The sequence below is a fragment of the Xyrauchen texanus genome, chromosome 25 (assembly GCF_025860055.1).
Source record: "Xyrauchen texanus isolate HMW12.3.18 chromosome 25, RBS_HiC_50CHRs, whole genome shotgun sequence".
Classification (NCBI taxonomy): Eukaryota; Metazoa; Chordata; class Actinopteri; order Cypriniformes; family Catostomidae; genus Xyrauchen; species Xyrauchen texanus.
Genome location: NC_068300.1, coordinates 24,154,316 through 24,180,172, shown reverse-complemented (window position 1 = coordinate 24,180,172; position 25,857 = coordinate 24,154,316). Strand labels below are relative to the sequence as shown.

General features: G+C 38.9%; 1 protein-coding gene and 1 long non-coding RNA gene across 3 annotated transcripts in view; one reads left to right on the top strand and one right to left on the bottom strand.

Moving 5' to 3' along the window:
- Positions 1-25,857, top strand: part of kcnab2b (potassium voltage-gated channel subfamily A regulatory beta subunit 2b) — a 126,749-nt gene that overhangs the window by 60,282 nt on the left and 40,610 nt on the right. The window lies entirely within an intron of this gene.
- LOC127619052 (uncharacterized) lies at positions 16,918-22,041 on the bottom strand. The gene is made up of 3 exons (XR_007967522.1): positions 21,918-22,041; positions 21,162-21,251; positions 16,918-16,975 (listed from the first exon to the last, which is right to left on the bottom strand). It is a non-coding gene; the product is annotated as an uncharacterized LOC127619052 (long non-coding RNA).

The following is a 25,857-nucleotide window of genomic DNA, read 5'->3' as shown; positions in this document are numbered from 1 at the left end:
ACAGGGACCACGTGCTCAAGCACCTCAGCCATCTAGGGATTCAGGTCAACTGGGAAAAGAGCAAGCTCACCCAGGTTCAGAGCATCTCTTTTCTCGGCATGGAGTTAGACTCAGTCTCAACCTCACCAACGAGCGTGCGCAGTCAGTGCTGAAATGCCTCACCTTATTCAAGCCAGCCACGGCAGTTCCTCTAAAACATATCCATAGGCTCTTGGGGCATATTACATATGGGGATGTTGGCACATCAACTGCCTAGAGTTGCTGGCTGTATTTCTTGCCCTGTATTTCGGAGGTTCCTCCCGCTAATTCGGGACGAGCACATCTTGATCCGTTCAGACAGCACCTTGACAGTAGCGTACATAAATCACTAAATCGGGTAGACTCTTTTTTGCAAGAAGATTCTTGGCTGGTTTCGGCATTTTCACAAAAGAATCAGGCCAAAATGTTTCTAATGACATAGTACCTCAGGTTGCATTGCCAAAATTGATTAAATGACATATTCAATTGATCGAATGAGGAATTTCATATGGAATGAGGCAGGAGCATCTGCAAAAGCGTCCACCTCTCTTGCCGCCATCTTGGCCCCACTCATGCTCATTGTTAATTCATGAGAAACTGTGTTCAAACAACAAGACAATTTGTTGGCTATCGTTAAGCACTATATAATATCCATTTCATACATATGTGTCAAATTTGCCTATAGGCCTTTCCTTGCCTTTATGTGTGCATACAATGGCATGTCAGCTTAGGTTAACGTTATCATTAATATTTGCATAATAGTTCGGGTTTTGGATGTAACAGCTTCATATGCAATGGCAGAGGATGGAGTTTGTGTATCCGACAAATAAAACAAACATACTGTTGTGGGGGTCGTAATCATCCGGGAGAGGGATAAGGTGGAGCCGGAGCTGCAGTTCGAGAGAGAGAGAGAGAGAGAGCGAGAGAGATATGCTTGAAGCTGTCTCTTTGTGTGTGTCTTTATGTTTATACATAGCTGGCTGAAAAGCAGTGTGTGTTTTTATGTAGTGCTGAAAAGCAACCCGTTTTGTTATACCCTGAGAAGTGTTTATTATATGTCTGTGGATTGTTCACCAGGTCCCCGCATTCTCCTTTCCACATTGAGAACCTGAATGGCCACAACTGTAGTTTCTCATCACAAGCAATGATCTCAGTTCCTTCTGTAGGAACTGCATGATGTTAGATTCCTGAGTTTAATATCATATTATTATGTCAGCTGATTTAAATGGACCACGGCTTTGATAGCCACATCAGAAACCTGCTGTCAGACTCTTTGTCCCGAGGCTGGTGTGTTTCCGTACGTTCATTTAAGCTCCCTGTCCACTTACTTTCATCTAAGTGGGATGACACTCATTCCTCTAATCCTGAGTGCATGAAAACTGGGCAGTCACTCTGTCAGTCACTGGTTTTATGAGATGCTTTAGGAAGCCACAAAGGAGCAATGTGTGAGAGATGTGGGAGCGCATCATTTGTGTGTCAGATTATTAGAACTCATCTCAAGAGTGTTTGCGGTCTGTGGTATGTACACTCACAGGCACAGTCACAGACATTCATTTACTTTATTCATAAGGACTTTATTTTTTGTATATATGACTTTAGCTTCCCCTCTGATCTCTGACTTACAGCTCTGTCTTATGATATGTTTCACCAGGCGCTGTGTTGAGATACTGTATGTAAACAAATTTAAATTTTATAACTGTGAAATATCCGTGCCAACATTTTCTGTAGTAATTATCTTTGTATTCCCTGTTGCTACTAGTGCCCTTCTACATTTGGTAAAGAATGTCCTCTGTAGTGTTTGGATTTAATAAATGTCAAATATTTCATATTGTCAATATCATTATTTGTGTAATCTGATTGGACAAGCGATGTTCCAAGAGTTCTGATAAGTGCCGTTATTAGATTCAAATTTTTAAATTTTTTAAAATTACATGATATGCTGATTAATTAATCGTAAAAATATTTGCTAAAAAAGGCCTTACATAAAAAACAGTGAAATAGAAAATGATTAAATAATGATTGATATATATATATATATATATATATATATATATATATATATAATTCATATAATTAAAATTCATTACATTATTGTGGCAGATGAATAAAGCATTGATGAGACAAAACAAATAGTGGCTTTAGATGTCAATGTATTATTTATTTCCCTATTATTGAACACAAGCCTCTCAGTGGCATACAATCCACAGCAATCCATTTTGCAATTTACTTTGTCAATCTGTGTGAGATAGATTATATTATCATTAGGATCAGATAGACTGTTTGGAGCATCTCCCTTTGGTTGGGTTGCATCATAAACACTGTGTTTTAGGTCATTGCCCCTCCCAGTTGCTGAAGCTGGAACTACAACTGCTATGCACAGTGTAAGTGCAAGAACATGCTTCTTTGAATGGATGTGGCATGAAAGGCAAAGTGCATCTGATTTTCAGAAACATTTGAGCACAGAGGATAGACTGAACCAACAGAATGCCAACAACCCCAGCTTGGGGACCAAAAGCAAATTCCAAGCCATGGTGATGGTGGCCCCTAGCTTGGGCCAACTCTGCCCTTCTCTGGCAACCACTGCTTTGAGAACTGACATGAAATGTTAGTAGGTGAGACCGCTTGTGCTGTTAGCCCTGTTGAGTAGTAATTGCATTTATATGCTCCTAAGTCTAACCAAACCTAATTGCTAGATAAATAAAAAAACATTTAAGTGGGAATATTACGTATTCATGATATTAAGATTATTGGATGGAATTAAAGACTTTCTATGTGAGAGAAGAGGTCAGCAGAAGTGAAAGCAAGCGGGACTGTCAGAAAAGAGGAATGAAAGGACAATCTGCATTCTGCATGCTATGCATTTATGATGTGTATTAATGTAGGTCTGGCAGCATTACAGACATGCAGAATGACTTATTTTTTATTCCTGTACTCATAGAAATGCAGCAGTCATGTGCACTTATATCACTGAAGTCCACTCAACGATTGGAGGACATGTGAAACTGCTCATATTTAAAGAGACAAAAAATAGTATAGCCAAAATTGTTTGTCTTAATTTACTCACACTAATGTTGTTCCAAAACAAAATTGCTTTCTTCTGTGGAACTCAAATGCAGAAGTCAGATAATAACATGGAATAACATGAGGGTGAGTAAATTATTACTGATTTTTCATTTTTGGGTGAACATTCCCTTTAGATTTCCCATTACATTTAATTGATTGCACAGTAATCTGTTGACAAATGACAAATAATTTACAATTATCTTTTAGCTGTTTTGTGTTAGCTATTCTTTTATTTATTTTTTTATATTGCGTTACGAGGGTTAAATGCTCTTGCTTGAACCAGACTTTGTTGTGTTTAGTAAGTGCAGTCATTTATGAAGTATAGAATATGAAGTACAAGCTGATCTAACACAACATAACGTAAGCTTGGTCCTTCCCACTTTCTCTGGCAATACTCTCTCTCTCTCTCTCTCTCTCTCTCTCTCTCTCTCTCTCTCTCTCTCTCTCTTAGCATTTATGCATGTGCTCAGTAGACAGTGAGCAACATTATTGGATGTTGATCTAACAGGAATCTAGGGTATGAAAACCCACTGTGTTTTAACATTAGAATCAGACAGACTGATTAATACAGCACCAGGGCGGAAAAGAATCAAGTAACTGAAGAAACACAGAAGAAAGAGATAGAAAAAAGAAGAGCTACTCCACTCGGAGAAAAGAATGAGAAGAGATCAGATAACCATGGTTTGATGTACTGCAGTGTGACGTGGATGGATGTGGAATTCCTCCCTTGTGCTGTGTTGATGTGATTGGTGCCTGGAGTTCACCGCTTCACGGGCTGCTGCTGCCCTAGAGCCAGAGCTTTGGAATTCACTCTAACAGAGACGAGCGCACTCACATGCACTGAGACACTGACTTATACACACTTTTCACACACATACAGATGGCTCATGGACAAATACACACTCTGGCAGCACTTCAGACTGATATGTGCACTTGTGATATAAGCGAGCATTGCGTTCACCTTTGACATCTGCAATATCCATCTTTAACCTTTTTTAACGGCTTTTTCAACAAGTTTTGGAAGAAGAGACATTTTCTCAGCTCCTGGTCCTAAGGGCAAGAAGATACTAAACTTGTTCATTCTCCTATGTCCTGTGACCAGTAAAAACACTGGTGCTTGCTTGTTAGAGTCAGCATCTTCATTGGTAAGTCCTTGGGGGCTCTCCGTCAGCATGCAGGTGTCATTTGTGTGCACGGACCACCGAGGCGTTAGCCGGAGTACAGAGGACAGACTGAACCGACAGAATGCCAACAGCCCCAGTTTGGGGACCAAAAGCAAGTTCCGTGCCGTGGCGATGGTAGCCCGTAGCCTGGGCCAACTCTCTGTGCATAACATGCCCTCCACTGGTGACCACTGCTTGAGAACTGGCATGAAATATAGGTAGGGGAGACAACTTGTGTAGTTGGCCTTGTTTCACTTCACTTTGGTAAAGAGAAATGTCTGGATACTCCTTTATTGATTTATTGATTGATTGATTGATTGATTGATTTACTGTGTGGTAAATTGATACATTCCTATGTTTGTCCTCATTTGTAACCATGGTTAAAAGTGTCTGCTAAATGAACAAATGTAATGTATCTTAAGTTTGTTAGGTAATGTGGGTGGTGAATAATAAGTTCATAAGGCACTGACCTGCTGCCTCTCTATTTTTTAGATTACAGCGCTCGTACTGCCCACAGTCTATACCCCATTCCGCTTTCTATCCGCTCACTAAAATGCTCAATCCCTAAAGTAAACCTACCCTCCCTCCTCATTTTTCCATGCTTTAATTTGCATAATTCTACATCAAAGGCACTTTGTAGCCTTGCAAGATAATGTAGAGTGTCTTCCAAATCCTGATTAACCTAATGTGTAACTGAACACCTGAGAAGTTTTCTCTCTCTTTCTCAATCTCTCTCTCTTGCTACCAAACATCTTGGCTCTCTAAGCTAATTCTCCCATTGCGATTAAGTCTTTGAAATGTAATGCTGTTAAATTTCATGTACTTGTGAAGTCTACATTTATTTCACAGGAATGCAAGAGTGTCAGTTCTTTGGACTAATTTAATATTGTGTAATATTACCTGGACAAAATCATTTCTATAATGAGAATTGCACTGGTCCATGTATTACACATACTGTCTGTAAGGTTGAATTGCTCTTTTTTGATCATATTGATTCACAAATGTAAGGATTCAACATATATTTATTGGTTCTATTCTTGTCGCTCCATCCCCTTTTCTATATTTCTTTATTAGTGTCTGTACTTCTTTTGCAAAATATCTTTGCACTGGCTGTTTACCTACTATTGAAATTGAAAATGGCACTTTATATGAGTTGTTTACAGAATCTACCAAAGATAACGACTACCAATGTAAATCTAGTCCACCTCTTCGACATGAGGAGTAAATATAAAAAGAGATTTAAAATGTATTTTAGCGTCACAATACAGACACAGGAGGCTGATCTCATAAACAGTGTGTTTAGTTAAAGCTGTTGTTGGCTACAGCCATGTCATACACTCTGTAACTGTTTAGAGATCCACACTTGGATATCTGTTTAGTATCCCCCCACACACACATAGACAAAACATTCAGGTACAATGCTCAGTTCAAGGCATTACAACCCAGTAAAATGCAATTTCTCTTAACAGTTAGAGTAATACGATAAACAACATTTCAACATATTACAGAATGTATGCAGTTAGATCGATGCCTATGAATTTAAGAAACGATAACCAGGGGCCTGGGTAGCTCAGCGAGTATTGATGCTGACTACCACTGCTGGAGTCATGAGTTTGAAACAAGGGTGTGCTGAGTGACTCCAGCCAGGTCTCCTAAGCAACCAAATTGGCCCAGGTTGCTAGGGAGGGTAGAGTCACGCAGGCTAACCTCCTCGTGGTCATAATTAGTGGTTCTCGCTCTCACAATGAAATGCTATTTTTACAGTATTTATCTAGATGAATGTTCCATTTAAATATAATGTTTTATATTTATAATATGCTCTATTCAACTTTAAATGTAAAAAATTTAGTATACATAGAAATTAGCATTCCCTATCTGTCCCTCACTCGAAGTTGTGTCGATTTAGTGACACTAGGGGTCACTCTTGGGAGCCTGAGACGCCGCTGATCTTTGAGAAAAGGCCAATGGAATTAGCGAGTGGTATTTGCATGCCACTCCCCCGAACATATGGGTATAAAGGGAGCTGGCATGTGAATCGCTCATTCAGATTTTGTCCTCGGAGCCGAGCGGTCGATGCTCACTGAGCTGAATTTCCCACGACTTCCATTCACCTGTGCTGGAACTGATGGCGCATTTCAGTGGCTTCACCTCCCATTACCCAGCACACTCGTTTTCCCCAATCGGGCTTCCGGATGAGTCTGCCGGCTCATCTCAGGGTGAGTTCGACCTCTTATTTGGGGCCCCCGAAGGTGATGAGCTCGCAATGCGCAGCTTCATAGAGCTTGCTCCTCCAGTCGGACGCGGAGGCCTCTGCTGGGCTTCCCCCCTCGGGTACGGTCGCCCAGTCACAGGCTGACGCAGAAATGACGGACATGCTTTGCCGGGCAGCCGTGAGCATAGGGCTAGAGTGGAATCCTCCGCTCTCCCCTGAACCCTTGCGGCTCGATGATTGGTTCCTTGGCCCGCTCACAGCCACGCCCCGCCCATGTTCCTTTCTTCCTGGAAGTGCACGATGAGCTTACAAGGTCGTGGGAGGGACCTTTTACTCCCCGGTCCAGATCTTTCAGCTCCTCCACCATCACTACCCTCAGGTCTCGCTCTTTGTCTGCTTTGGTGGACAGCAGAAAGGAAGCGCTGTCTCCAAGCAGAGGATCGCCCACTGGGACATTGGCACTATAGCAATGGCATATCGAGCCCAGCACATGCCGTGTGGTGTCTCTCTAACACCCAACACCTTTGTAAGGTTCTACAATCTCCGGGTTGAGCCGGTTGCATCCCGTGTCTTGACAGGAACAAACAGGTAATCCGAGATAGCTGGCCGGGTGTATCACTTATGCATAGCGACTTTCACCTCCCCTGAGCTGAAGACGTGCGCTGTTGACTCCCAGTAGTGTTCACAAAATACGTTCCCTGGATGTCTTCCTCCTTGCCCTGTGGCAGACGAGTTTGCGGAGAAACTCTCTGCCAGCTCAGTACATGTGCTAACTAAGCCCTGTACTGGGGTATGTGCTCCACATGTGTTGGTTCCCCATAGGTGACCCCATGCAACGTATATCTTTGCTAAATCATTTCCCTGTTGGTAAACTGTGTCTTTCTTGGACAGAGGCCCCTCTGCCCCAGTCACCATGTTTGTAGAAAGTCCTCCCCCGTTGGGTAAGACCTACCATAGGACTTCTCCACATGACATACTTCCGACAAGGCTCGGCAAGACCAATTGACAAATTTCCACTCAAAATACCCGCCCTAAATAGGTTCAAGCAACGCCTATGTGGTGAACTATTCTTTTAACATCATTCTGCCTGTCTCATCCAATTTGAAAGACTGAGAGAAATGTAGAGACAGAATGAAAAAGATGAAAAGGCGTGCATTGAGGCATTGTGTTCCTCTCTGGGGCCAACTGAAAGAAAACTGAAGTGAGTATACATAAATGCACAAATGGGCTGCAGTTTCTGCCTGCTGCTCCCTGGGCGATAAACATCAGGACAGCTTTGGTCTGGCCAGCCAGTTATGCAACCTACTGTAACCTTGATTTGTCTGAGGTAAACCCTTGGATTCAGTTTGGACCCCAGAGTGGAAGAAGATGTGTCTAGAACAGGAAATGTGTGCTGCTGGATTGATGACTCTTGAAGTTGAAGGAAGGAGGTCTCATGGAGACAGAATACATTTATTTTTTTTTTTTTTCAGAAAGTCATGTTTAAATAGAGGATTTCTATTGGAATTATTACAAGTTATATATTTAACAGCTACTAAATGGTAAAATAAATTTTTGACAAGAAATCTTTGCCTGAAGCTTTGCACAGAATGTGCCCCATGTGTGTGTGTGTGTGTGTGTGTATGTGTGTTTATTTATTAAATTAAAGCTAATTAGATTTTGATTTTAGCTACCAATAAGAGTGTAGTAATCTCTGCTTCATTTAACACATTTTACCATACTAAATCCTTTACGTAAAATAAGATTTTCCCTAAAATCAGTGCAAAAAAATTTGAAAAAAGTCTACCGATTGTGTCTCGCCTTAATAATTAATAAGGCTTGATAATAAAGTTATAAAAAGACAGTTTAGCTGAGACAGACCAATTTTAATAAAATTAGTGAGAGAAATTGGAATGCCCAATATGGTGGGTGTAGAAAAGAAAGTCTAGCCTTACAGTCAAAAGAGCCAATAACCTTATAGAGACATTGCCTGTCAGCTAACTTGAGAATACACATGCACATTTGCTGGACCAGTCTAGAAAATTGCAAAAAAAATAAAATGTCATGATCTGAGCTAAAAAGCACAATTTATGAAATCACTTTTGTCAGATTTTACTGCTGATTTGAAAGATGTCCTCTGATCATAATCTTGAGTTTCACTAAAACAAAAAAGGATTTTTGCTGCTTGTTCAATTTACTAAATTAAAATCACTAAAGCAACACAATTCTAGAACATTTTGTCGAAAATTGATTTCATTGCATTCTATCTATTTAAATTTGTAAAATGTACGTTTACTTAAAACATTTCAGTTGGGACTACATGGATACTTTCTGTGGTGTTAATGTTGCATTGATTAAACTGGGCAGGATATTTCCATTTCCCAGCATGATTTGCATGGGTATCGATTGGAAGGGTAAATGTTACAATGAAGTGTTATTTTTTTGTAGGAGGAGACGTGTTAGTGTTTAATTTTGTGTTATATTGAGATTTAGAAGAGTTTCTGTTATGTGAAGAGTGGAGTTTGAGCTAAAAATTAGGACAGGTAAATGTGACACTTGAAATTGTTTGTTGCTTCGTTGAGCAAATAATTTGCTAACCACAGCATAGTTTCTAAACTACACTCTTTAGTGCTTCCGACCAGCATGCATTTAGCATGCTAACATCACTTTGACTAGTTAGCACATAGAGAAATAAAAGAGATTTATTGAAATTACATTGACATGTCTAATTTTGTTAGGTGTACCCAATTCAAAGGGGTTGATAATATAGTAAATTTAAGTAAAGAAAACCCATTTCAAACACGTGGAACCAATGTCCATGATTGAATCAGATTCAGCCAACTTTCTGAATCAATTTGAATACATTTTGGATTGCATTCAAGTAGATACAGTAGGGTATCTACTTGGGTAATAAGTTATATTGTACTCTATTACTGTTTGATAATTTGATAATCCAACTATAGACTGGTACAATATTGTTTCTAAACTGACTCCAAAAACATACTTTTCAGCATCTTGATTCCAACACCATTCCTTAGCTGTCTGCCTATCAGCCCATTATTCATCTACACATCGTGATGTTTTGGCACCCCTTGCGGAATGTGAACACACTCTGCATGTACTTGGGTAGAGAGGAGTGGGCCCCTGTGGTGATAAGATTACTCATTCTGATAAGATGCCTATGCCTCCTAGGCAGGATAACGCCTACAGTATAGTTCGCTAGTGAAGTGTAGCCCACAAAACCCTCGATGACACATCCCCCTTCTTTTCTTCCTGGTTCCTCTAACTTTTTATCTTTATCTATTCACTCATATATCCATCCATCCACCTATTCACCACATCATTGTGCCCCATGCCTTTCTTACGTAACCGCACTGCATACTCTTCCTACTCTGACACTTAAATCTTTTTTTGTCTTGTTATTTTGTGTGATGAAATTGAGAATGTTCTGACTACATGTTTTGTTTGAAAACACTTGAACACTAAAATTAAAGAGTTCTGAGAGGGATTCCTGGTGGCTTACTGTACATAGAATGTGTATGGGTTCGAATGTGCATTGTGAACTCCATGTGCAGGATCTCAATACCTGTCCTTAACCTACACAGAGCTTGGGGTGTTTGGTCATCTGCAATGCTAATGAGATTGTGTGAATGAATATGTGTGTGTTTTCTCTAATTAAGGCCGCTGCTGTCTAGGCCAGCCATAGGGCAGTAGAGGAGATCCAGCTAGTTTTCTGTCTCATCAGTTGGTGAGTCTTCCTGAAACAAACCGTACCATGAACTTACAGGGAAGTTTGTCATTAATGAATCCATGTTGCTAATTACAAATGCTCAAGATCCCTACAAATAAGCAACAATAAGATGTGCATTTCAACATTATGACTCTCTATATTTCTAACTCTCATAACATTTTTGTTGTAAAATAATGGTGTGATTTGTTGAAAAATCAGATGGTTTTTCAATGTGAATGTCATCATGAAATTTGAATGTAGAATTTCAGACGATGGTGTAATTCATATTAAAAGCAGTCTTAAATGATTAAACTGTAGACTAAAACCAGAGAATAATTGTTTTAACTGATATTAATTTAATCAAAATAATTAATATGATATAATATATAATAATAATAATCTTATTAACTTTAAATTATGTTAAAAAATTAACAGGAGGCATTAGGTCAAATATTTTGTTGCAGGGCTAGCATTAGCCAACAAATAACAAATTTGTTAACAAATCATCATTCATCTGTTTATGGACTTGTGCATTTCAATGTGGCCACACCGTTATAAAGATGTTTTTTTACTTCTATAAAGCGCCTGGTAAAATAATCCCAGTTTAAGGTTACAATTTTGTCAATCAGAACTGTCTGTGAGCCTTTGGATTTAATTATCGTTTTTTTCTCATGATCTCTGTGTGTCTGAAGATTTTGGTCATGAAGATAAAAAGATGCCCTTCGCAATTTAAGATTACGCTGGCTGTTGTGTATGGATGAATGCATATTTCCTCAAGCATGAAATGCAATTAAGTGATAGGCTACGGCATATGTTCATGTTTAATATTTCTTGATAATGTTAACAATGAGTTTACACACTTATCTCTGGGATCTGTACAGACACCCCTTATCCTGTGCAAATCAAAAGTTAACAATACAGACTTCCGCAGTAATAATTAATCTACAGTCAGACATTTGTCTGAGAAACTAATCATGTCTAAATAGGTGTTTACTTAACCATCTAATGTTGGATATGGTAAATGCATTTAGTCTGACTAGAAACAGATAAATCGTATCCCCTCTGGAGATAAAATATGAATGACCAGAAGGGGGATATCAAAAGCAGGTGCAGGGAAATTCCCATACCACCTGGCAAATCGCACCCTGTAAAATAATGTACTGTAGCTTTTGAAAAAATTGTATTCATTCAAAATACATTATAAAGTGAAAATGCAGTTTAAGTTTAACATAATTAAATTATATTATTTATGCTACTAACATTACTAATAATACTAATATAAACCGCATTAAAAAAGGCAATGTTTTGTGACATTTAGTCCATGTCTACAAATTAAAACCATTGGCAAATAAAGCATGAAAATGCAAATGTGAAAAAACTATGGTTATTTATAATTAATTATCATCACACTTTGTAAAAACTCTTTGAATTCAAATGCACAAACCAGAAAAATTATTGCCACGGAATGTAATAACATGTCATATTTTATTTATAATCATTCTCATTCTCAAATTGAGGACAAACCTTTGTTACAGACGTGACAATTGTGAAAGCGTCACTTACCTATGTACATGATAAGGTAAAACCATCCAAAGTGCTTTGACATAAGCAAATTTGACTTCTCAGACATTGGAATGGTATCCATTAAGGCTAATTAATTGATTAATTGAGTTAAGATTGAATTCGCAATATGGTATTACACGATTACTAAACTTTTGAAATCTTAAAAATAGACTGCATTCAGGCATTCATTCAGCACTTCAGTTAGCATTGTGTAAGCAAGCTGCGCCCTCTAACGGGGTGTATGGAATTTTCCATTATACAAAAAATTATCCTTTCATTAAAACTTTTTCATAATGTGGTTGACATTTCCATGGAACTGCTCAACTGTCTGTTTTAATAGAAAATACACTTCCTGGCTAAAAAGAAATGTTGCATACACTAATATTTTGTTTTAATGCTTTGATTACGGCGCGCATTCATTGTGGGATTGATTAGACAAACTTATGCAATGTCACAACATTTATTTCCATCCAGAGTTGCATACATTTTTGACCAAGATCTTATATTGATGATGGGAGAGTCAAACCACTCCGTAAAGTCTTCTCCAGCACATCCCAAAAACTTTCAATGGGGTTAAGATCAGGAGTCTGTGGTGGCCAATTCATGTGCGAAAATTATTCCTCGTGCTCCCTGAACCACTCTTACGCAGTTTGAGCCCGATGAATCTTGGCATTGTTGTCCTGGAATATGCCCATGTTCTCAGGGAAGAAAAAAATCAATTGATGGAATAACCTGGTCATTCAGTACATTCAGGTGACTTAATTTTATTGCAGCATAATGTTGCTGAGCCTAACCTGACCAATTGAAGCAACCTCAGATCATAACACTGCCTACAGAGGCTTGTACATTGGGCACTATGCATAACGGGTGCATCGCTTCATGCGCTTCCCTTCTAAGCCAATCGCTTTGGAATAGGGTAAATCTGGACTCATCAGACCACAAGACCTTTTCCATTGCTCCATAGTCCAATCTTTATGCTCCTTAGCAAGCTGAAGTAGTTTATTCTGATTAGCTTGTGGCTTTATTGTGGCCACACAGCTGTTTAGTACAAATCCTGCTAGTTCTCGTCACAATGTGCATATGGAAATGCTCTTACTTTCACTATTAAACATAGATGTGAGTTCTACTGTCGATTTTCTACGATGCGACTTCACCAAGATTTTTTGTGCTCTCCTATCATGATCATTCAAGATTTTTTTCTGACGTTTCACAACTATCCTTCCAGGTTTTAATAATGCATTGGACATTTCTTAACATAATTCCAGTGATTTCAGAAATCTCCTTAGTTTTTTTCTTTGCTTGATGCAGGCAAATAATTTGCCCCTTCTAAAACACAGTAACATCTTTCCCAAGGCCACGGGATATGTCTTCCAACATGATTGTTTATGAAATGTGAAGCTACACACTGCATCAGTTAGGATTGTTGCCAGCTGAAACATATTAATTACTGCAATAATGATCCAATTATAGGCTATTAAGTATCTGCTTATTTAAATCCAACTGGCAACTTTTTATTTATTTATTTTTTGCCAGTCAGTGTACATCAGCATAGGAAAGAAAACTGTGCTTGTCAAGTGATTTTATGGGGTCTTTAATGTAAGCTCAGACACAAGACCAAGTGTACCTTATTTCCAGAGTCTGTCTGAGCAAATCTGTGCTTTTACATTAAGTTATTGGGAAATCTGCAATCAAACTATCTGTGTTGCTATTTATAAACATTTAAGAACCCTACAAATGAGCGACAGTAAGTGCATATCCACCGTACGGCACTATCCACACAGTATCCAGTTACTGTACCTCTAACAGCAGCTGTGTTAGTGTAGGTAGGCAGCGTACTACATTAAGAGACCTATTCTGATCTGCGTTAAAGGGCCTGTCGACATCCATTAACGAATGCCAAATATTAGTGGAACAGGCCCAGCGTTTCCCACACATGCAACCTCAGCCAAGTGCAGCTCTCTAGGGAGGTACTATGCTCAGAAGAGGTTCTCATCTCATTGTTAACATGCCTTTTAAACTTCCTTATGCTTCCATATGCATTTGTTGCCATTAACTGTGGAAGATCAAGAAAGTTTGTTTAAAGGCTTTATGAATTATTGATTGCAGACTTCATGAGTTGATCAATTTTAGTAATGGGGTTTCCACTTGTACTGGCTTACTAATGGAAAGATTGTTCTGTGGCTAATTAACTATATTGCTTCACAGAAGCAAATTATGCACATCAAGAAATCTATTTTGCCACTCTCAAGTTGTATACTGTAGATGTCAGTGGCGGGCTGTGCATTTAAAGTCTAGGCCAGGGGTTGGCAACCTATGGCACGCATGCCAGCATTGGCACGCAGAGGGGTAATCACTGGCACGCTAGCAATGGCGAGAGAGGAGTAGACTATTTTATTTATGTAAATTCTGCACCTGTTTTCTAATTTACATCTTGATATAATCCCTCCTCATGAAATGGGAGGCTAAATTAAGTTAACCAAAGTTAAAATGTGACAAGACTGCAGTATACCCAACAGATCCATGCAGCGTGTGCAAGCCATTTGAGCATCACAAGCAGGTAGCACTTCACTTTATGTTAATTGATTTGGTCAGACAGCGCGGATGACAGCCTACATTCCATGTTAATGCAATAAGAAATACACTTATATTAATCCTTGTGATTTCCAACCCAACATACAGGTACACTCTCCTTAAACCAGTCACACTCAAAATTAAAAGATTAAAAGAGAAAAAATAAACCCACATGGTGGGGTTAAAAAAATGAAACCTCTAAAAATTCACATGCAGGATCATGCTTATATCATAATCATCGGATTTTGTACAACATTTTCTCTCAAACTGTTTAATATAATTTTAATGAAAAATAAACGATTAAATTGTAAAATTGCAAAATAGATGCATTTTCACAAGGGGTTGGGGGGGGGCGGCGCTTGTCAGGGGTTGTTGATGGTTTTGTACACCGGTTTCTGCAGGTGTTTAAAAAACAAGCTTTAATATAATGTAATGTGGAAACAAACATATTTATTGATATTGCTTAATAAAGTTAATGTTTATCATGTACTTTGTTTATCTCCCCGAGTGTTGACATGTTTGTGTGACATCATGCCCCTGCATCTCGGCAAAATTGGAGTTGAGAATTTCTGTAGGAGCCTACAAATTCTAATTCTGACTTAAAGAAGCATTCCACTGCACTTTTCCTAGTAAGAAGTTGTAAAATCCGACTTTCTGAGTTGAATGGAACGCATCACTACTTTCCGACACTGAATGCTCCTGCAGCCTGATTTACACTTAGAAAACTCCTGATGTTGCTATAACAATGCAAAAAGCACTTACCAATTTACTTGAAGTAAAAATCAGTCCACCTTTCCTGTTTAATAAATGAAGCAATCACACGGTCATGCAGAACATCTCATGTTTTTAAATCCATAAGGATCTCTTTCTTATTGGCAATACCAGCAATGACAGCCGACTCGTCAGATAGTTTGATCTTGCGCGTTTCACTCTTGAATTACGTACATCACTTAAAGCGTGATTGCTTCACTGAAGGCCAGCTAGAAGGCCTTGCCCGGGATATACTAAAGATTACATCCACCAAGAACAAATAAATCAATCTGATTGGCTGATGAATCTGACAATCTGACTTTAGTTGCTCCTTCATTTGCACTGTTGAGGGATTCTGTAGAAATTCTGAGGGGGTGGAGCTCAGACTCACATGCTGGTTCAGCTAAAGAACATGGCTTTGGCTATGCGATTAGTGAAACAGTTGTCACATTTTGCTTGTAAGCATCAAGGAATAAATTCTGACTGGATAAACTTTTAGTTTTTCTCTATTTGTTTGTATATTAAGAATGGAAAGCGATTGAAAAGACATAGGCAAAAAGGTGATTGATAATGAAAGGATGAAATATATTTATTTATTTGGCATGTTAGGCCAGCAAAGAAGGCTTTGCTGGCCCTGAGAATTCGCCCCTGGTAGATGTTTACCATATAAATGTCGAGACTATGCATCATTCCATAATGTTTTGTGTTCAAGAAAAACCTTCATCAGCCATCAGCCACCATTATGAACTAAATATATTCGTTTGTACACAGTGTTTTCATAAGTGTCCAATAGCTTAACTCAGCCTCTGTTGTTCTCCACAGACACAGATGTAAATTTAACAGTTTGTTACAGCAACTGTACTGGTTCAAGAGTAATCTTTAATCCAAAGCAACTTTTAGTACATTTATTAAGGTCATTTCACATGGCTGGGTCTTTCTTACTCCACACTCTCATGGCATGGAGACAGTTGGCTACTCCTTGTTTTAAATAGATAGTTTATTATTTTTGAGGTTAGTTGCTTCACAGTTGTGAACCAGTTTGTGGCATTTGTGACCAATGTATTACCGATGTAGTTTCTCATACAGTACATGTGGAGAATTATGCTTGTGTTTTTTTTGGAGTGTAGCTCAATGATTCATTACAGCAGCTTATGTAAAGGGGCCTCTATTACCGCACAGTTCACTCTGCTGTCTATGGCAACCCACAATTCATTATTCCACCGTGATGCAGTTAGTGATGCACAGCTTGGGCTGGACCAAAGTCCCTTTCAAGGCAAGTCAGTCCACTCGGTGGCCATCTTTAGAATGCTCCCGGACAGCAATTTTCTTTGGATACAAGCGTCAAAAAAGTATAGTAATAGGGAAATGCTGAAATCTCCAAAACGGTTGGTCAATATTATGACCAAGAACAAGATTTTAAATCTTGAGTCTGGCATTAGAAAGCAGAAGGGGCTTTGATTTTGATTTATGGATCACCATTTCACAGCTGATATTTTGCAGTTCTTTAGGATAATGATGAGCTATTTTGACATGCTCTTTTGGCACCATGTTCTATCTTGGAGTGTCTTGGAGAAATCAAGGAATGATCTATGCCAGGGGATTTCAAACTGGGGACAAACTTGGCAAAGGCAGTCAGCTGAAAATTTTATTTGAATGCATTTAGAGTGTAGGATAAATGCAATTTAGTGCAGCCTGACACCAGCATTTGCATACTATGTTCTGTCCTTGGCTGAGGGATCAAGCTGGAGTTATTCCTGGTCTGCACCCCCTGATTGGAGGAGGCTGTGAGGGACATAACCACAGAGTACCACAGACTGCACCTGTGTGCAAGGTTTCCAGCAACATTGCCGCTGTCCTCTCTCTCAGTCCTCTGCTAGTGACCTTCAGCTCAGTAGAGTCAGTGCAGACTATCTGCCGTGGATTCATCTGACAGACAATTGGATATGAAGGCAAGACGTGTATTTCAGGAAACTTTAATTACATTAGACTTCACCTCTGAGAATCAGAATGCAATTAAGGGGAATTGTTTGTGATGGAGAAGTTTGAGTTGGTGCACTTTAAGGTAGTCCCAGGTAGCGAATCGATGAGAATGCCTTTAAAGGTTGATTATTAGAGGACTTTAAAAGCCTTAGAATATCTTTAGAAATGAGGGCCATATACCATCATCACCTGTGAACTAATGGCTTCTGAACATGAACACATTATCCATTTGCACATCATAAGCATTATGAAAAGGATGCCTTTTCAATTTAGATAAATTAAAAATTAAAGTAAATATTTGTCAAATTATAAAAATTTTATCACTTTAATAATCAGTTAAAGTGTTGAAAAATAGCATTGCGCTATCTCAAGCTAAATTAATCAATATTAATATATGTTGGGACACAACAGAGCACAACAATCGGGTTCCCATTCAAAATCCCATAAATGTTTTTTTTTTCCATAATGTAATTTGTTTTTAACGATAACATATAAACCTTTAAAGACAGGCCTACCATGAGCTCTGAAGTTGTTAATTGATGGTATATATGGAATGATATTCCGGACATTATTCAAAAGGAATTGCGAATTGTATTTGCAATTGCGTTTTCAATTTGTGGACGCATAAAATGTGACATAATCCAAACGCAATTGCAAATCGCGCATTACGGTTTGCATTTTCGTTTAAGCAAACGCACAGTGACTGCCAGATTTCAAATGGAAAAGCAAAGTCCGTTTGCAACTGTGTTTCCCATATTTTACGAGTTTTGGCCCTGTCATATTTAAATAGCAATTTCAATTACCACGTCTGCTTTTTCACTTTCTCAGCGTCGCGTATGTAGCCAGCCAAAACTCAAATGGAATACTAATTCACTTAGTATTTCCATTTCCGATGCCTTACACGGAAACCTGTCAATCAGGGTCAAGGGTGGGATTATGCTATGGGGCGTGTTTGTCTTGGGAAGTGACATCACTCACAGTCTATCAGGATGAATAATTAGCACTGCACTTTATTCATCTATAATCTCACACTGGACTGTCAACATATTCTCCTCAATATACTACTTCATATATATATATATATATATATATATATATATATATATATATATATATATATATATATATATATATATTTCATATACTCCTACTTATTGTATTGTATATTGTGTGTATTGTTTACTGTACATTGTATATGTGTTGTGTAAGTATGTGTACATTTGATTTGTAAATTGTTTTGTGTAAGTATGTTGTTTATTGTAATTGGTATATGTCTCGTCACTGTCATGACTGCTATGTTGCTCGGAACTGCACACAAGAATTTCACCTACTGTTGCACTTGTGTACATGGTAGTGTGACAATAAAGTGATTTGATTTGATTTGATTTGATAAACCGGCGTCTGTTCAGGGCATCACCTCTTGACCGTCGACTGTGAGTGATGTCACTTCCCAAGACAAACACGCCCCATAGCATAATCCCACCCTTGACCCTGATTGACAGGTTTCTGTGTAAGGCATCGGAAATGGAAATACTAAGGGAATTAGTATTCCATTTGAGTATTAGAAAATCAGTTATTTTGAATTCTTATAATAAAGGTGGCTTAAATTTCATTGATTTTGATTCTCTTAACAATACCTTAAAAATTAATTGGCTTAAACGTTTCCTTCACAATCAATCTTCTATTTGGAGTATAATCCCAAGATATATTTTTTCTCAATTAGGAGGTATACATTTTCATTTAATGTGCAATTATTCAATTAGTAAACTTCCTGTCAAACTTTCCAATTATCATCTGCAGATGCTTATGGCTTGGAAACTTATTTACAAGCATAATTTCTCACACACAATTTTTTAATTTGGAACAACTGTAATATTCTTCATAAGAGGAAATCTTTATTTCTTGAAAACTGGTTCAATAATGGGGTGATATTAGTAAACCAGCTATTTGATAGTGAAGGTAATTTATTTAATTATTCCGATTTTGTTTCAGGATACCAATTCCCAGTATCTAGTAAAGAATTTAATATAGTTTTCAAGGCCATCTCTTTGGAAATCTGTATGCTGTTTAGAAACAATAATAGTGCTACAGTGACTTCTGTTTCTCCCCTAGCCCTGAATCTACTGTGGTTGGTTCTATTTGTTTTTCAATACATAAATCCAATTATAAAATTAGGTCATTATTTTTGGACCCTGTTACTTCAATTCCTTCCTCCATTTCTTATTGGAATAACCTTTTGATGATATTAAATGGTCATATGTTTGGTCACTTCCTCAGAAATTCTTTCTAACTAATAAAATTAAAGAAATATCCTATAAAATTATTCATAGATTTTATCTAGTTAAATACTTTTTAAAGAAATTTAGAAATGATATTGATACTTCCTGCTCTTTTGTGAAGCCTCCTCTGAAACTGTTGATCATTTGTTTTGGGAATGTCTTTTTACTCGGTCTTTCTGGAACAATATTGATGCTCTGATTGTCCAAAAGGTTTTATGTAACTTTTCTTTATCATATAGACACATTCTTTTTGGATTTTATGTTAAAGACAAGAATCTAATTAATGCATGTTTTTGTATAAACCTTCTTTTATATATTGGAAAGTTTCATATCCATAAATGTAAATATATGAAAAGTAAACCCCACTTTAGCTTTTTCAAAGAAGAATTGAAGATGTATTTAAATACAATTTCAACTTCTGTTAACAAGAAAGCAATGAAAACATCCAGAATTAGTGCCATGTTTAATATTCTCTCTTAATGTTTTTTTCTTTTGTGCCCTCTTCTTCTTCTTTTTTTTTCTTTCTTCTCTTACTCTCTTTTCTTTTTAGACTATTGTTGAATATATTTAAATTTCTTTCACATTTCCTCTCTTAATGTATTCTGAACCATAATTTCTCTTTTGTTTTGAAAGATTGTTTATATTTCTTGTATGTATCATCTTGTTCTGTTTGTTAATATTGCAATAAAAAAAAAAATAATAAAAAAATAAATAAAATAGTATTCCATTTGAGTTTTGGCTGGCTACATACGCGATGCTGAGAAAGTGAAAAAGCAGACGTGGTAATTGAAATTGCTATTTAAATATGACAGGGCCAAAACTCGTAAGATATGGGAAACACAGTTGCAAACGGACTTTGCTTTTCCATTTGAAATCTGGCAGTCACTGTGCGTTCGCTTAAACGAAAATGCAAACCGTAATGCGCGATTTGCAATTGCGTTTGGATTATGTCACATTTTATGCGTCCACAAATTGAAAACGCAATTGCAAATACAATTTGCAATTCCTTTTGAATAATGTCGGGAATATCATTCCATAGGTATATGCTTCTGTTGAAGCAATCAGTCCACAATATTTCAACTTAATAAAAAATAAAAAAATCCCATATAAAATCTGAATTTGTGGTAAATTACTACAATACCCATCCTGCAATCAAATCCGTCTCCCGGTATTCTCAAATTACTTATATATTTGTTTGTAATACATGTAAAATATATTGTTTCTATATTTTAATCAACAACTTTAAATCAATAGTTTAGGTCTATATATTTTTTCACTGTGTATCTTATGTCGTTTTGTCCAATTTTCAAATTCTTTTTTGCTTCAAATCAAAGTTTATAATGTTGTGATTCACCTCAGAAAAGATGGCTGTAAAGGTGGACTGTTCCACACTATTAAGCAGGGCCGGCCCAAGCCTTTATGGGGCCCTAAGCAGAATTTGATTTGGGGGCCCCTCGGTGCCGCCAATATGATTGAATATTGTCAATGCTTGATTATTCGCACACTATAAATCTAACACACCCCTTATCAATTTTATTAGTTGTAGCTGTGTTGCTTACAACATACCAATGTCTGCCTGGCATGATTTTACCATTCTACGGTTTTAAATGTGACAGTAGCACACCTAAATTTACCCAATCTTGCTGTCCATCTGTTACCAATTTTGTGCACTCCCTACAGAACAATTAGCAGCAGAAGCTGTAGACAGTATCATTTCTTTTTAAATAAGTGAGCAGCTCCTCTTACATTATTTCCCCATTAATGAACTTTCTGTAGGTGTAGTGGAAGCTTCGGCCATCAGGTTTTTCAGGGAATGTGAAGTTTTACTTTATAGCCAGTGACCCTCTGCTTACCAGATCAGTCCTTTCTGAGTCAGACAGGATAGATGACCACATCAGTGGATGTACATGCTGGGAAGTGCTCCTCGCATGCAGAGGATGGACCTGATGAAAGATGAAAATAATAATAAAAGCTAGCCATGTTAGATGTAATGCAACTGTCTGTCAAAAACAAAGGCATGGTTTATCCATATAAATATATTGATCTGGGATTGTTGAAAAATCATCATCAGCTGTAGCACTGGCACTTGGGGCAGGTGGCGTTCAGTTGTGCCCCACGTCCAAAATATTTCAACAGTGCTCCTAGGGATGTTTCATAAGAGTACATATTTGACAGAATATTTGACAAAATATGTTATTTTCTCAACACAAATTATTATACACAGCAGCAAGCCATCTGTACACCTAAACAGCAACTCTTAATCTATAACTAGCTAACTGAGGCATAATGATATTGGAATATAATAGCAAAGACCCCCAAATGGTAGACTAATGTAAATAATGTTAAGTTCTTATCAGTACAAAGTTTATGGAACAGAAGCTTATTTTTATTAAAAAAAATATATACACAGTAAAGTTATTTTTACACAGAAGACAAAAACGTTCATCTAAACTTGCTAAGTAATATGTTGTACTATAATATATTAAGATGTCAAGGCTATTTACTGATGTTTAATCAAACTTTCCTAAAAAAGCAGATATGCTACAAAGGCTATGTTAACTAACTAGCCAGCTAATGTTAGCTCTTAACAGCCTAGCTACTTAACATACCTTTATCATGCTGTTTTTTTCTCTTCCTCTTTTTTTCTTCTTTTTCCTTTTCTTTGCACCAGAGGATATGTCCTTTTTTGTGACATTGCTGTTTTGCTGTCTGAATGTGCTTGCATCCTGCAGCCTGTTAACATAATATTGCATTTAATATTGCATTGTCCATTGACAGTATAATCACAAAAAAAAAAAAAAAAAAAAAAAAAAGTATGTGCTCTTGGGGGCCCCCTGGTGGCCACCGGGGCCCTAAGCAGCCGCTTAGTTCGCTTATGCCTTGGGCCGGCTCTGCTATTAAGACTTCAGAAAGTTAAAAGGGTTGACATTTTAACATTTTACACATTGCGCACAAGGACATGACACTACAAGGTGCTTCTTATAAACTGAATTTAATGCTGATATTTCTACAAATATAATTTCAAATATATTTCAATAGACCTTTTTCACACTATGGGTTTTGAGTGCAGAAGTAAAAGTTTGCAGGGTAAACTTTGACAGCGGTGAATGGGAGATAATATCAAATATTATTTTCACTAACCCATTTGCTCCAAGACCAAAAGAAAAAGTCCAATATTACATTTGAGTTACTTTCCAGAAGAGGAAATAAAATAGAGAGAGGTGGACTAAGACAGTCAGATGGGAGAAGATGCCAAATATACTGTCACTCTCTCAGCAGCTGTAATTGAAACCCCCTCCCAGCTATGGTAATTTAGTTTATTTAAAAACTAATTCCAGGGTAATTTAACGCAACGCATAATGTTGTAAATTTTCACTCAATATTTAAAAAAGACATTGAACATCTTTTTAAAGACGAATCATTCTCAAGATGCCCTTTAGTCTTTGTGTCATTCCTGGATGTGGTTAATATCTCTCCGCTTCTGACGGCCATGAGCGCTGCCTCACATGTCTGGGCAGCGATCACACTGAGGCAGCATTTGTGGATGGTTCATGTTCTCACTGCGAGAACATGACCGTGGCATTGTTGCAGTCACTTTCCTTCTTCCGGGGTTCCCTGTAATGGAACAGGTGCTCCACAATACTGATTACTCCGGTAACCCCCTGTGATGTATTTTCCATTGTACGGTCCCCTGCCGGACCCGCGTCTCCCTTGGGCCCGCCCCCCCTCGGCCGCTGTGCATGTACAGCTCCTCCCCGTCGAAGCAGGACCTACAACCACGCCACTTCCAAATGTGGCTGGTAAGCACATGTGACATATTTGCCACATGTTAACCTCCCCTTCTGGGCAGAATGTGGTCTCCACGGGGTCTTTTCCCCCTGAAAGAATAGGATAGGAAAAGAACACCTTTCCCAAACTGTTTTTTAGATGGCCCCAGCTGTATCTAACACTCTATGGAGAGAAAACATAGAGAGAGAAAAGGCTGTGGCTGGCGCGGCCTGCTCCCATGCTAGTTACGTCGCTTCCCCCCCTCAGGGATGTGGGGAACTACATGACGTCTTTTGGGGCGTTGGGGAAGGTTACATGCAGTCTGATGCATCTGCTATTTTTGCAAGCAGCAGCTTGCTTACACCTGCATCAGCATCCACGTAACACAGTTCAGTGTTGTGGCTAGATATTTTTAGATAGTGACCCCTTGTGTCACTACATCGACACAATCGATCCCTCCCTCACTTTTGAAGCTCATATTAAATTTGTATCTAAAATTGCCTTCTTTCACCTTCGCTGCATTGCTCGCTTTCATCATTTTATCAGTCTCAAAGACGCTGAAACACTGAAACAAATGTTTTGTTTTCTCAGTGTTATTTATCTTAATGTGTTATGTATTCGCTCTCTAAACTGAGTTTTTGTGACCGTTCTTTGTTTGTGTATTATCAATCATTTGAAAGACACTGCAAATATTCTGCATCTGAATGATCATGCACTTGCAGTGTAGACAACATTGTTGATTGTAAAGGGAGCATTCTAGATATGTTGCATTGCTTGCTTGCAGTGTTAACAATGCGTTATAACTTTTGAGTTCATTTAAAGCTGAATTGTGTAACGTTCTTTTAAAAATATTTTCTCAACTTAATGTGCAGAGTAAGCCAATCATAGGCTGATTTCATGGGAAGTGTAAACACTGTGGGTCTGTGGTGTTATCAGAACAGCTCTGTTTGTTTGGAGCATCCCGTCCAGCCCGACACAGCACCATTAATTCAAGCTTTGGCATGAGTTTGGTGCGGGACTATCTGTTTGTTTGCAGATAGACTGTTTGCAACAATCATTATTTTTGCAATTCCGTTTGGTGATACTATTTAGACACAGAGCTCAATTATTAAGGACACTTGAACATGTACTGAAGGCCTTACACATCATTTTGAGCCCAATCAGCATGTGGGCAGTTCACCTTCACAGGCCAGTCTATGGATCTCCCTTCCTGTAACTCTATCTCCATCAAACCATTTAAAAATTCATCACTGGTTTTCAGAGCCTCCACGCGCTCTGATAATTTGACTTAAGCAGATAAGTTTCCCGGTTATGTCCTGTTCAGAGGCACTTAGAGGTGACATTGCTGACATCCAGTTTACAAGTAATGGATACGCAATACATGCATCCACTTTTAAGCTTTATTCAGAGTCTGCACTCAAGTTCATGGTGATTGTATATTTTACATTTACATTTTTGACCCGGGAGAGGTAGATAATAATTGTTAAATACCACATATTGTAGTTCCCTTCCGAGGGAACTCGCACTGCGTCGTTGAAAACGACTCTTTGGGGAACGCTCCTTAGCGTGCGCCTCTGAAGTATGAATGAAACTATTCCAATCTTGATTGGTGTTGCGTCATGACGTAACATGTGACGGCATAACCGGATGCATAAAAGTGACGCCGGCACACATACACATTAGCTTTCGCTCTTCAGCAAGCGCTCTATGTATATTGTTTGTCTTATTTGGTGTTGTTTGTCCTATTTAAAAGAATTATGGCCACCAAGCAGTTCAAGAAGTGCGTGCACCCCTGCCCTCGTTTTATTACGGGTAGGGACACGCACGATTTGTGTGTGAACTGTTTGGGAGCGCAGCACGCACAGGCAGCTCTCGAGGGATCTGCCTGTGTAAGTTGTGAAGCACTACCCATGAGAGTGCTGGCGCCCCGGTTGGCGTGCTTTGATGAGCACGGTCAGGCTCGCGTTCCCCACGGTTCTGGTCCCGCGTCTGTTGAGGCAGCGCGGCGATTGAGATTGTGGGGTTCGCAGCGGATCTTGCATATGAGAATGAGACTGCTGCGGCACTTTCTCATTCTTCATTTGAGGATCCCGAGCCTACTGTGAGTGGTGCAGAAGCCCGCGTCGCGGCTTCTTCTGCCCACGATCAGGTCCCAATGCTCGAGCTCTCTGCTTCCGAGGAAGTGGAAATGCTCAGCATTGATGCGGACTGACCGTGAGCAGCCAAGCACGCCGGTTTTCGGCCAGGCTTTTGAGGAGCTGATTCAGGTTGTGACGCGTGCTGTGGCCAGACTTAACATTAGCTGGCCACAAAATGAGCAGGGAACGCACGCCGGAAGCAAATTAGACGAGCGCTTCCTGCAGCACGCGTCACAACCCCAGCGCCGGGTTTGCCGCTTTTCCCCGATCTCCACAAAGAGATCTCGAGATCGTGGGATAAACCACATTCGTCCCGTGTCTCCACCCCCAGTGTGGTCGATTACAGCGATGTTTTAGGGGCACGGGATATGGGCTATGGGAAGATGCCTGGTGTGGAGGAGGCTTTAGCCGGTTACCTCTCTCCTGAGTCGGCATCTTCCCTTAAAACCCCGGCGCTGCCTAGTAAGCCCTGCAGAGATACATCTGCATTAATAAGCAGGGCTTACATGGCGGCAGGTCGGGCTGGTTCGTGCCTGCACTCAATGGCGATTTTGCAGGCGTACTCAGGCCGATCTCCTGAAAGATTTAGACGAGGGGAGGGGCCAACTCCGAAGATATCGCGGAGTTGCGCAGAGCCGCAGAT